The sequence below is a fragment of the Cardiocondyla obscurior genome, linkage group LG07 (genome assembly GCF_019399895.1).
Source record: "Cardiocondyla obscurior isolate alpha-2009 linkage group LG07, Cobs3.1, whole genome shotgun sequence".
NCBI classification, from domain to species: Eukaryota; Metazoa; Arthropoda; class Insecta; order Hymenoptera; family Formicidae; genus Cardiocondyla; species Cardiocondyla obscurior.
The window spans coordinates 5,454,667-5,469,382 of NC_091870.1; the positions used below are offsets into that span (position 1 = coordinate 5,454,667).

The window sequence follows — 14,716 nt, forward strand, 5'->3', positions numbered from 1 at the left end:
CGGGGTCTGAACTTATTAGTGGCCTTTGGCCACAAATCGTTCTTTAGTTATTCATAGAAACTTAAAAGATCTTACAGCACACTGCACGTCGTTGCACACGAGACGATGCTAGGCACAGCTGAACGAACAATGAGAAGTCTCGAGCCGGCAACGCCTTCGAGAATCGGAGGCAAATTATCGAACGACAAATCGATATCGATCCGTCGCCGGCGATCGGCCACGAGGTGCTGCCCCCGCGGCGGTGACATAACTAATCACCAAATTCAAATCTTTTAACAGGTATATGTCTTTCATTTTTAAAGTAACAGAAATCCACTGGATTTTAAATTCTCCAGGATGCGTTTCTACATATCCGCTTTTAAACCAAGCATATTTGAAAAGATTTTTGAACCTAGGTGAAGAAAGCTGATTGTGCGTTAGTGATTGCAACTTTATTATTTCATTACGGGAATGCAAATTGATATCTCTCTCTTGGAAAATTACATTATCTGAATATGTGCGTACAAAATTTTTCCAAATCTGGAATCCAAACACATCTAAAAGTTGAATTATACCCGTCGTCTTTTATTGGGATGGTTCAAATTGTACTTCTTTTTCTTTTAGAATCAATTGCTGTAACTGGCTTGGGCAGTGTCCCGTCCACGAGTCAAGTAGTAGCACGTTTTTACGACCAGTATTCGGTAGGTACACTTCGCTAAACCAAGTTTTAAAATGTTCAGATGTAAGTTTCCCTGATTTCGATGCTTGAATATACAATAGATGTTAACTGGACGGAAAAGAGATTCTTCAACTTTTGGACCAAATGTTCCAGTAGATTCCTTTAAAACCAAGTATAATGGTGAAAAAAAACTTCCACTTACTGAAATAATCGGCATTATAGTGTAACTGTGTGTCGTAGCAGATACTGATTGAATTGTTGCTTCAATTGTTTTCATTCCTATTTTTGCCAATGTTCGCCCAAAATGTATTTCAAGGTTGAAGCCACTCTTATTTGCATTATAAATTTCTTTAACTCCAATAACTGAAATGCTAGATTTTACGTTTGAAACAAACGATTCTGCGATATCTCGTAGATTTTCTATACTTTCAAGCATAACTCGCGTCCTGAATGTTGTTATCTTACGGGAAACAATTCTATGTACATTCTTAAATTTCCAAATTCACCATTTACTTGCCTTAAATTCGGGTAAATCTACTTGATCCTTTGCTTCCAAGGCTCATAATCTTAAATTCATATCATGTATAATAGTTTTTTTATCACAAGCTTCTTCAAACTTTTGCAGTACATATTCCGTTATAATTGCAAATTTGTCTGCATTTGTTCCATTTTTCTCTATACTCATTTCCCATCTATGTAGCTGTTGTAACGATTTAACTTTGCGAAAACGGTTTTGTACACTACTTAAAGTTAGACGTGTCTTTTTTCCGCTTTTCCAAAATTCAATACTTTTTCTTTTGTAATGAAAACCGATCGTTTTACCTTCATCATCAATAATGCATTCTTCAGATTCAAATGTGTCTTCTTCTCTCTCTTTCTGCTGGTGTAATATACTCTACAACTTGTACATCGTGCGGTTCTGATGGATCAGCAAAATCAAGCATGTAATTATGTTCAAATGATGATATCGAACGTGTATCTTGACATTTTTGTATAATGTCACGAATTTCATTATGTACTTCAATTTCAAATGGAGTTAATGGTGTTTGTGTGATACTTGCAATTTTAAATGTCGTTGCTAACATATTAATTACGTTTGCAATATTAAACAATGTCATATTAAAGAAAATTGTATCTAGTAAAAATCACAAACTTTTCAATATAATAATGACAGATTGCTGCCTTAAGTGAAACTGGGAAAAATATTTCCGACATATTTATACATATCAAGAGTAGCAATAAAACTAATTTTCATTAAATAACTTAATATCATTTTTGTTTGCAATAATGTAATATAGTGTTATTTACGTAATAAATAAAAAAGTGAAAACATTCACATCAAGTTAATCGGAAAGTTTGACAAGGTTATCGACACAACCTAACTCCGTTTCATTGTTATTATTATTACTCGTCATTCGACAGATCGCGCAAAGTTCACATTTACTTTCAATTTTTAAATCAGTCACTCGAATTAAAGCACGAACAAAAAAGTTTTATATTAAAGATGAATTATTGCACACAAAGTTTCACAATGTTGAATATTTAAAGATTCTCTAACTTTTTTTTATGAAAATCTTATTATTATTATTGAGCGTATTATCCTGATTAAATTTTTGTTTTTATAATGAGAAGCTTTACGCATATAGAGTAACAAATAGATAAAAAATTTTTTAGTTGGAGCTCAAAAATAATTCTTACGGAAATAAAGTATTTTCATATGTAGAGGTTTTTCACTTTCCTCCATACAACTCGGAAATTATTAAAAATATCAAAAAAAGTTTTATAGAAAAGTTTTATGGTAGAAACACCTCCGTTTAACTGCAATAATAGAATTAGAAAAAAATTTTTTTTTTTGTAATTTTATAAACAATTTTGTTAAAAAATTTTTTTTATCTAATTCTGTTACTGCAGTAAAATATAGTTGTTTTTACTATAAAACTTTTATATAAAACTTTTTTTAATATCTTAAATAGTTTTCAAGTTATATCGAAAAAAGCAAATAACCCTTCTATTTGTAAGGGGTGGTTTCACCCCTTTAAAGTGAAATTTAGCACAATCAAAAAATAGTTTGTGTTACGAATAAACTACTCTACATGCACACAAAGTTTCATATTTTTTTGAATTTCCGGGTTGCCTAACCTTCCTTGTGAGTGTGTGGCCAAAAGCCACGAATAACTTCAGACACCGCGCCGCGACTACCACCGATCGCCCTAGTTTTCACGCGGACACTGTCCATGTTTAATTTACGCGGGTCGACCAACCGCCCGCGGCGTGTAACGCGGACCACCGTAGCCGGTGACACGGGCTGACCGGCCGCCCGTACCGCGCATCGCCACAGACCGCTCGGGAGGGGGCTTCCCCCGCTCTCGATCTAGCGAGTATATAAGCCGGTCCGAACGCGAGAGAGGTACCTTGTTCCGCGCTGGAGAGCACTCCAGAAACCGACCTTCCAGGTTTTGGGCGCTCCCAAGCCTTCCTCGACCGGGCTCACCCGGCCTTCGATACTGCTACCCTCAGGTCTCGGGCGCTCCCGAGCCTGTCCTCGACCGGGCTCACCCGGCCTTCAAAGCCTCGACCTCCTAGACTCGGGCGCTCCCGAGCTTTTCCTTTACCAGACTGCCTCCGGCTCCGCATCTCGTGTACAGTCACCGGCAATAATGGCCTGTCGCACTGCGGCGACGGCGGCTCCCGTGCGTGAGGTAGGGTAGTGTGCGTGAGGCCTCACCGCAGATCGCGTACGTGAGGCATGGAACGCCGAAAGGAGCGAGAGGACGGGGGAAAATTTGGTGGGGGGCGTTCTCATGCTCTCTCTCGCTCGCGACCCGTGAGTGTGAGAGAGAAAGCATGAGTGAACGCTAAGGAATTATTATAGGCGAACCTTCGCTCTCTCTCTTGCACGCGTTCGTGTTTATACGGTTAGACAAGGATAGAAGTATATCGCAAGAGTACGTTATTAATTCTAGCGTATACTTTCAGACATTTCGCGACTTTTAACAATCAAAATTAAATTCTCATGTTACTTATATTTTAAATATATATTTTTACATTACGTATAAATTAATTTTGAGATAATTTTCGTTTTCTGTCTTGAGAAAGACAATTTTAAATGCCGTTTTCTGTCTTGAGAAAGACAATTTTATATGCCGTTTTCTGTCTTGAGAAAGACAATTTTATATGCCGTTTTCTGTCTTGAGAAAGACAATTTAGTAAATGCAAATTAATATTCATCGTATGAAAATTTTGTTGGCCCTAAAAAGGGCCGATTGTGGGCGAAGCTACGGAACATTGAATTAATAATCGGTCCAGTAACCGGACCGCTCGATCACTTGATTGAGTCGATTAGGTATCGAACTCATCAAGTTCGCGAGAAAATCTGGTCGAGCCCGAAGACCCTCCCAAACTTCCATCGCGTGATCGACTAACGCTGCCGTCGTCCTTTCCCTACGTGGTTTCCAATGCTGAACCATTTGCGCCCAAACATTTTCTATGACATTCAAATCTGGCGAACGAGCTGGCCAGTCAAACAAGGAGATCTCCGGATGATTCCGAAACCATGCCTGCGTTTCATGTAATTTGTGCACTGCGGAATTATCTTGCACCAATCGGATAATTGGCATTTCCTCTGCAGGGTAGATTGCGCGTACTGAAGGAAGAAGAACTTCTTCCAGTATGCGAATATACTCTGTCGAGTTCATTCTCGTTGGAATGTGCACCAATTCTCCGATTGCAGTGCCAGATATCCACCTCCACATAGCACATGAAATTCTTCCACGTCGGTGAAGAGGCACAACATGGTTTGGATCTAACCGTTGATCCCTTGGACGCCACACGTGCGGTCTATGATCCGCGCACGATACGAAGACTTTTTGATCGGTCCATATTGTGGTTTCCCACTCCGCACGGCTCGTCACCAGATTTTGCAAAGCGAACGCGACGTGTTGGTCCCGATGATCCGGAGTCAGCGGGATTTTATGAGCTGGACGATAGCAATGATATCCGACTTCGTTTAAACGTCGCCGGGCAGTCCTGTCTGATACCGCGACGTCCGCTCTGTTGATCGCCTCTTGGACGGTGCCAAAAGGACGATCCACAACAGCAGCGACGAGTGCCTCGTCCTCTTCTACTCTGGTGATACGAGGACGACGATTATGAGTGCGATGATCATGCAAAGCATGATCTCCGCCCTCATTGTATCGTCGTATCCATCGTCGAACAGCTTGGACAGAACACGGAATATCAGCAGCAATTTCTGCTACTGATTTTCCGGCCTGCCACTGTCCGATGATGCGACCACGTATCTCAGAGCACAAGATTGGAGCCATTATTCACAAGAAAATATTCAATGTATATATCCACGCACTGCTACGACACCACGAAAAGTGAAGCTCGAAGAAGAATCAACATACTCTCGACAATAATATCGCTCGACAATGAAAAAATCGCGACAGGAACGTAACATACAGTTAGACGGCTTTGCGCTATTTCAAATTATACGATTATTAATTCAATGTTCCGTAGCTTCGCCCACAATCGGCCCTTTTTAGGGCCAACAAAATTTTCATACGATGAATATTCATTTGCATTTACTAAATTGTCTTTCTCAAGACAGAAAACGGCATATAAAATTGTCTTTTTCAAGACAGAAAACGGCATATAAAATTGTCTTTCTCAAGACAGAAAACGGCATTTAAAATTGTCTTTCTCAAGACAGAAAACGAAAATTATCTCAAAATTAATTTATACGTAATGTAAAAATATATATTTAAAATATAAGTAACATGAGAATTTAATTTTGATTGTTAAAAGTCGCGAAATGTCTGAAAGTATACGCTAGAATTAATAGCGTACTCTTGCGATATACTTCTATCCTTGTCTAACCGTATAAACACGAACGCGTGCAAGAGAGAGAGCGAAGGTGCGCCTATAATAATTTCTTAGCGTTCACTCATGCTTTCTCTTTCACACTCACGGGTCGCGAGCGAGAGAGAGCATGAGAACGCCCCCCACCAAATTTTCCCCCGTCCTCTCGCTCCTTTCGGCGTTCCATGCCTCACGTACGCGATCCGCGGTGAGGCCTCACGCACACTACCCCACCTCACGCACGGGAGCCGCCGTCGCCGCAGTGCGACAGGCCATTATTGCCGGTGACTGTACAACTCCTCGCACGCCGCCTTGCCGACTAGCGACCGCGTCCGTGCAACACGACCCAAACAACCCGCTCCGTACACCGCGCCACCGACTCGCAACCGCGTCCGTGCAACACGGCCTAAACGGCTCACTCCGTGCACCGCGCCGCCGACTCGCGACCGCGTATTTTTGTCCGTGGGACACGGCCTAACCGGCCCACTTTGTACTCCGCGCCGTCGACTCGCGACCGCGTATTTCTGTCCGTGCGACACGGCCTAAACGGCCCTCTTTGTACCCCGCGCTGCCGACTCGCGACCGCGTATTTCTGTCCGTGCGACACGGCCTAAAAGGCTCACATTGTGCACCGCGCTGCCGACTCGCGACTACGTATCTCCGCCCATGCGACGCGGCCTGATCGACCCACACTGTAGGCGACTAGTAAGATAGCGGCTAGCATTGTAAACCGACTCTTCGAGTTGACTGATAGCATTTCTTAATTTTCTGTATTCTTGACGTAGCTTTTATTTCGTAGTATTAATTCTGTTCTCTCATTTATTTTGTGTTACTATTATCTTTGATTTTATAATAAATTACCTTTATTTTGTACGTTAATCACGTCTCACTCTTTTGACTCGTACCCCGGTTCCCGACGAGCTTTCCACCGATAAAATTACCGTGTTACAAAGTCTTAAAGCAATTAAATCAAGACAAAGGCCACGACTTTCCTCTCGCAAGTACCGTACTTGACGATCACATATATGTCGATGACGTGTTATTCGGCGCAGACGATGTCGATACGCTTGTAAAAACGCGAAATCAGCTCATAGAACTTCTGCGACGCGGATGTTTAACGTTGCGCAAATGGGCGAGCAATGCACCTCGATTACTATTGGATATAGATCCCAGCGTTCACGGACTCGCGTGCTGCTCGATCCCGCTCGCGGACGAGCATCTTAAAATTCTCGGGATCGGTTGGAAGCCGTGCACGGACACATTCCAATTTCGCGTGTCTACAACAGCATCGCTCCTTACGACTAAACGTGAGATCCTCTTGTTTACTGCAAAATTATATGACTCGGTTGGCTGGGCGACCCCCGCGATCATAAGCGCCAAAATCATAATACAACAGTTATGGAAACTTAAACTCGATTGGGATGAACCCGCGCCGGCTTCGTTATTAACACGGTGGCGGGACATTCATGCTGGTTTCGCACATTTAAACTCTATCAAATTTTCGCGATGGATCGAACTCGGCGCGGATTCATGTCAGATCGAAATCCATGAATTCGCCGATGCCTCTAGTGAAGCGTACGCCGCAGCAGTGTACTCTCGCGTTACGTCTACCTCCGGTGAAATCACGACCTTGCTACTTATCGGGAAATCCAGGGTAGCGCCGCTAAAACTCCTGAGCATTCCGCAATTCGAACTGTCGGCCGTGGTCTTGCTTGCAAATCTAATCGAATTTGTGCGCCCACTTATCACACATACCAGCGTTCAATATACCTGTTGGACCGACTCTTCAATCGTTATCGCTTGGTTGCAACAATCTCCGTCTCGCTGGAAAACGTTTGTAGCAAACCGTGTCGCGGACATTCAATCGCGATTGCCCGGCGTTATGTGGAAACATGTAAGTACTCATGAGAATCCCGCTGATTGCGCGTCGCGCGGAGTTCTTGGCCACGAACTGCTCTGGCATTCATTATGGTGGCACGGACCACCATGGCTTAGTCAACCGAAAAAAAAATGGCTGGAGTCTTTTGCAACCGTACACGCCGATACGCTTCTTGAGAAAAAAATCATCGCGCTTCACGTGGCGGCTCCCTCCGCATCATTCGATCTCGCTGAACGATACTCGCCGTGGCCCAAACTTATTCGCATAACAGCTTACTTGTTTCGATTTGCAAATCTCTGTCGAAAACGACGCGGCGACCAATTCATTGGCGGTGCTCCTGCTCTTACAGCACAAGAATGCGCTCACGCCAAAAGATTTTGGCTCAAATATATTCAATCCGCCGTTTTTCAGCGAGAATTACAGGCTTTATCGCGCAACCAACCGATATCAACGAAGAGTTCACTAATTTTGCTTAACGCGTTTCTAGATCGCGATGGAATCATTTGAGTTGGCGGTCGCCTTCACCACGCTCCCCTCGCGTATAACGCTCGACATCCGATCGTACTATCGTCGCACGCTCTTGTGGAGCTCCTTGTCTCACATGCTCACATTCGAGCACTGTATGCGGGATTGCAACTTACGCTCAACACACTGCGCCGCGAGTTTTAGATACTCCGCGCGCGAAGTATCGTTCGGCTAATAGTACATCGATGCGTCGTGTGCGTTCGAGAGTGAGCTGCCACACCATCTCAGTTGATGGGCGATTTACCGAAGTATCGCGTGTCTGCGCCGGAACGGTGTTTTACTCATTGCGGAATCGATTACGCAAGCCCTTGCATGGTTCGAGCCTCCGGCGGTCGTGGGATAAAATCATTTAAGGGTTACATCGCGGTTTTTATCTGTATGTCTACGAGAGCTATTCATCTGGAACTAGTGTCGGATTACACTACGCATTCATTTTTGAACGCTTTCGCTCGTTTCTGTTTTCGCCGCGGATACCCGGCTCACATGTATTCAAATAACGGTACAACATTTGTCGGAGCCGAACGTGAACTCGCTACCGCTTATCACGCGTCGATTCGAAATTCCGATTTTCAAAACCGCTCCGCCAACAATAACATCTCATGGCATTTTATCTCACTCTCTGCCCCGCATTTTGAGGGATTATGGGAGGCTGGCGTAAAAAGTGTAAAGCACCACCTCCGTCGCGTTCTCGGATCGCATACTCTTACTTTTGAAGAGCTCTCGACGTTACTATGCCGCATAGAGGCATGTCTAAATTCGCGGCCTATCGCTCTGTTAACCAATGATTCGGATTCATACAACGCGCTAACTCCGGGTCATTTTTTAATCGGAACCGCATTAACGGCACCCCCCGAGGAGTCCGTTTTGAATACAAATGAAAATCGACTGAGTCGTTGGCAGCTCGTTCGGCACAAAACCGAGCGGCTCTGGGTAATCTGATACCGAAATTATGTGAACACGTTACAACAGCGTTCGAAATGGCGTCGGATGCAACCGTTACTCAAGATCGGGCAAATGGTCTTGTTAAACAACCCTTCGTTGCCCCCGTGCAAGTGGGAGCTCGGGCGCATCACTAAATGCTCCCCGGGTTCTGACGGTTTGGTCCGCGTCGTGTCCGTCAGAACAGCATCATCGGAATATACCCGACCGCTATCAAAAATCTGTGTATTGCCCATCGATATCGAGGTACCTTCATAATAATGAGTCGTATACAACGTCTTATATTCGTATTTTTGTATTTACATTGTATGTTTAGTAGTTATTAAGTTGCGTTAATTATTACGCTACTTCGCGTGCGTCTACTTTAGACTTAAAAAAATGTATAGTACGTTTATACTCGATCTGCGCATCGAGTCCACCATTGTGGTTCTTAATTAATTTGCTGTAATAATGTGTGCCGCATGGCGGGCGGTTTAACAGTGAAAATCACGTGCTTGAAAAAAAAAAATTTACCGCATCGTCCATCGAAATTTATCATTTCGAGGCGGGCGGTATGTTCGATCAAGGAATAAGGCGCTCAGAAAACTCGCGTTATTTCGTTTATTTCGTATTTATATTTCGGAGCAGATCTAAGCATCGTCGTTCGATCTAGCGAGACCGGTCGATGTTTACGATCTAGACCTAGTGTTATAACTGGTTTAATCCAGTTATAACCAGGTTCCGCGACATTGTCTATAACAAGACACTGTTGTCGTCGTTTGCTGCTCGCTTTTCAGCGAAATCGAGTCAGTCTCGTCCGAATTCACCTGTGCGAAAGATCGGCGTCAGGCTCAGTTGTTCAGAGCGAGCATATCTCGCTGCTATTACGGCCAACTTAATACTCGCGCTAAAGAATTTTAATTACTTGGAATTCTGAGTCGCGGAGTCGCGGTCGCGCTAAAGAACTAGGCTCGCGAAGAAGATTCTCCGTCGCATCGCGGCAAGATATCCGCTGTTCGGATAAGAAATTGCTTATCCTCTCAAGACTTCCGTCGGTCAGCCTAGATAGAAGATCTCCGAGACGACCATTCACCCGCAATTTATTCTAATTTTTTTGTATTAACAATTGTTTTTTGTTTATTAAATATAGAATTGAATTTGACCAGCTTAATGTGCTTTTAATTTTAATTTATTGCCTGCCGCGTCGAAGCTCATCGCTGAGTTGTTCCAGAAATTTATCTCGTGACTAGATTTGTCACACATACATGTTAATTATTATTTTTAAATGTAGTTTTTATTTATTTATTTATTTTTTATTTATTTATTTTATTTAATTATTAAAAATAATTTTTTTTTTAATATAACGAAATTTTGTAATGGATTATTTTATATTTTTTTTATGGATTTTTTATGTATTTTATTATTTTATAAATTAATTAATTTTTTTTTATTTTTAACAAGACTTATTACAATTGGCGACAAAATAAATATTTTTTTATTGCTAATTTATGTATTATTTTTATTTTATAACAACCCTCGCGTAACGCACAAACAATAAGCACGAGATACCTAAATAAAAAAAAGGGAAAAGAATTTTTTGTTTTATTGCAATTTTAAAGTAACTGTTGACGCGATAGTTACAAAATTAATTTTGAGACAAAGCGATGAGGCAAGACAGGTGTAACAAGACACCCCCTGTCCCGCCACTGCAGGCAACCGCCTGCGAACTTGAGATCGCGCCGAGCGCGCGCGACAACGGCCGACCGCCACCGAAGGCCGAGAAGGTAGGGATGCCCCTACCTCCGACCAACGGGTATAAAAGCCGCGGCAGCGGCCGAATAGGCACCTTAGTCCGATCCAGCTCTCGCCGCGACCAGTTCGGCCGCGACGAAGCGATTTCTAGTCCGTCTCGGGGGTTTGACCCGGACAATCCGCAGTGCCGCGGCTCGGGGGTTTTCCTGGCCGCAATCTCGGGAAGACCCGGAGCATTGGCTGCCGACTCGGGGAGACCCGGTCGACTTCCTACTGGCAATCCTGCCCGTCTCGGGGGAAGCCCGGACAATCCGCAGTGTAGCGACTCGGGGAATTTCCCGGTCGCAATCTCGGGGGTAACCCGGAACACTGGCCATCGACTCGGGGGAAGCCGGGTCAAGTCCCGCACAAACCCTCACCAGTCTCGGGGCATCCTGGACCGAACCACACGTCACCAACGGATTCGCGACGTCTAGTACCGGCAACGGCGGGCCCGGGCGATTCCCGTCTACCGCGATACCGACACGGCTAGCGCTTCCGACGTACGGCACCGACCTGCTTGTACCCCGCTCGCGCCGTTGCCATCCCTGCGTTTCTACCGACCTGCTTGTAACCCCGCTTGCGCCGTTGCCATCCCTGCGTTTCTACCGACCTGCTTGTAACCCCGCTTGCGCCGTTGCCATCCCAGCGTTTCTACCGACCTGCTTGTAACCCCGCTTGCGCCGTTGCCATCCCTGCGTTTCTTTTCATTAATATAACCCACGGTACCGACCAGCTTGTAACCGCGCCCGCGTATAATACCGGCGACCGACGCTGACAGCGTCCTCGCCCCGACGTTGATTTCTGTTAACATTATCCGGCTGCGCCGGTCGACCTGTAAACGCGATTGCGATTCACGTACCCCTCCTGGCATGTACATAGTGTAAACAACCCTTAGAAACGTAAGCATAAAACCGTGCACGGCTTTGTTTTTGTACCCTGAAGCTCCACTGAGCGACACCCAGACAGGGGAAAGCACGACTATTACACAGGTACATCGGCATTGACGGGAAACGGTGTATATAAACAGCCTAGCTAGGCAATGCGATAACAGCGGCCGATAGACAACATAGTTTAGCGAAAGACCGAAAAACGTACACATTACCAAAAAGGTTATTGACCGCTTCAAAATAATTTGAAACAAAGAAATTTAGCAAAATTTTTTGTCTCAGCGCCGATATTAATAGCAGAGTATCGACGTGCGAAAAAGAAAAAAAGAAAAAGAAAGAGAGAGAAAGAGAGCGCTTATATCACTCATACTACATATATAATTATTCATTCCTTATTTATTTCTGGATTTCCGCTTCCGACGCTTTTTTATCAACCATATTTTTGTTCGAGCATTTAATTAATTACGCGTTTTTTTTTATTAACGACAAGCGAAAAACGCTTAATATAAAAACAAGTATAATGTAAACGCGCAATGACTCACGAGTTATTATTGTCTTATGGCGAGGTCATAAGCCTCGCCACTAGTGGGCAAACACCAGCCCAGACAGCACCGAACGCGCCATAGAGGTTCGATGGGCGACCACCGGCCCGACGATAGCGCGCGCCGCCGAGGTAAGAGTGGAAGCTCCCCCACTCTCATGTCGGCGGCTATATAAGCCGAGCTCGCAGAGCAGATACCTTGTCTGGTCCTGATCACCGAACCGATCGCTCCTTCCAGAAATCCTAAAGACTTCGGGCGCTCCCGAAGCCCTCTCTAGTACTCTCCGACTCGGGCGCTCCCGAGTCGTCCCCGGGTGCTCCCGGTGAGAGTCTTCCGCTGTCTTGGGCGCTCCCAAGACAGAGTATATTCTTCAGGTTCCTGGAGACCTCGGGCGCTTCCGAGGCTCCACCACCGAGGCAACCGGATACCGCCGGCGCCCCCGGCTAGTCCGGGCCACCGAGATCCCCTGGACGGACGCTCCTGTCCGACAGGATCTGCCGTACGGCACGCCGCCGACGACACCAGCATCGCCGCGGTCGGGCGGTCCCGACTGCCGCCGAGTCCAGTGTACTTCGTGCCACCCGATTCCCCGGACGGGCGCTCCCGTCCGGTACCGGATCCGCCGCGCGACAGCCAGTCGCCGGCACTGCCGCGGTCGGGCGCTCCCGACCGCTGCCCCTCGGACCAGCCCGAGCAACCTCGGTCTCACCGACGGGCGCTTCCGTCGGCCTAGACCACAACTAGAAGCCCGAACTATCGTCGTTCTAACGAACCTTGGCTTCGGCGAGCCTCAATCCGGCAAACTACGCGACACTGCAGCCACTACCGTTACATGGCGCCCGAACAGTAAAATTGAACACCACGACGACGACGGGCCGGCTTCATGAAAACGTGGATATACGAAAGGACTAAGGCCGAGCTCGCGGCCGAACTAAAACGTTTTGGTCTAGAGTGCGACAGACCAATCGTTAAGCTAAGAAACAGACTTAGAAAATACGTAGAAAGCAATCCCGGATTTCAACCAATGGCAAAGGCGACAGACGCCCAGTCGCCACCACATATCGCGATCAATATGATAGGCGACGACGACAACGACAACGACAGCGCATCAGTGGCCCCAATAAACCAGGGAAAAGTCATGGATTAAATAAGAAAGTGGGGCTGCCACTTTGATGGAAGGGACCCGTTTGGATTCCTCGAAAGGTTAGAGGAACTGCGAAAAGCGTATGGGTACGACGAAGCACAAATCCTGCTGGGCTTACCGGAGATGCTCCGCGGAGACGCACTTTAATGATATAGAAACAACCAAGAAGGATGGACAACTTGGAGGAACTTTGAAACTACCTTCCGCGCACAGTACCAACCAAAACGACTTCGAACACAAATGTTGCGCGAGATTGAAACCTGGGTTCAGAAGCCGTTAGAAGCATTCCGACAATACGCTACAGCAATACAGACACTGATGCGACGGGCAGGAAACCTCTCGGAAAAAGAACAACTGGATTGGATCTACGAAAATCTACGACCGGAGTACAAGCTCTACATAAAAATGAAAGACGTACGGAATCTAACGGACTTAAACGAACAGGCCACGGAATATGAAGAAATCCGTAGGCAAGTAGAAGCTATCCGCAAGCCCGACACTCCGACACCAGCCATCGCCGCAGCAACCTACAGCCAAGAGGATTGCTGTTGGCGATAAAACAGAAAGGGCACACTCGGCAGAACTGTCGACAAGCACCGAAGAAATTTTGTTCGCGATGCGGTAAGGACGGGGTTCTGACCAAAGAGTGTCATCCGTTTCAGGGAAATGACCGAAGGACCGGAAGCGATGCCGCCGCCAGCCGGTCCGCAAACCAAAACTAAGATTCCTTCCGCGGCCGCACGTACAAGTGACCATAGGTAACCAAGAGATAGAGGCTTTATTGGACTCCGGATCCAAAGTCTCATGCATCAATACAGACACACTAGAAATGGCAAAGTCATTTCACTTCGCACCAGACGAAACCGCAACGAGCGTCAGAATGGCGGATGGCGGCACTAGCAATATGAAGAGCAGCATCACACTATCCGTCCAAGTACAAGGGCGAGTATATTGGCACAAGTTTCTGGTTATGCCGGAGTCCAGAAGCTCTATGCTAATCGGGGTAGACCTGTGAACGAAACTAAACCTAACACTGTGGCCGCCACCACAAGGAATAAACAAACCGGAACACAGCTGCATGACGGCCGAATTGGTGACTCAATCAATGGAAAAAAAGCAAAGACTGCAAGAATTTTTACGAAAGAAACTGCAAAAATTCGAGGGAGTGACGGGCCCTACCGAAATGACGACATACTACTTGCGGGTGAAAAAAGGCCAAGCGCCGATTAAACAGCGATACCGTCCACGCAACCCTGCTATGCAGAAAGTAATTAACAGAGAAGTACAACGGATGGAACAGGAAGGGATCATTGAGCCATCACAGGGAGCATGGAGCTCCCCGATCGTGCTGGTAAAGAAAAAAGACGGAAAATACCGGTTCTGCGTAGACTTTAGGAAGGTAAACACGGTCACAGAAAGAGACGCGTACCCGCTACCACAAGTGAACGCCACGCTGGACAAACTGCGAGGAGCCCGGTATCTCACAACATTAGACTTAAAGGAGGGATA

General features: G+C 45.7%; 1 pseudogene; it reads right to left on the minus strand.

Annotated features, from left to right (window-relative positions):
• Positions 1 to 347: 347 nt before the first annotated feature.
• LOC139104086 (uncharacterized) lies at positions 348 to 1,921 on the minus strand (annotated as a pseudogene).
• Positions 1,922 to 14,716: the final 12,795 nt, after the last annotated feature.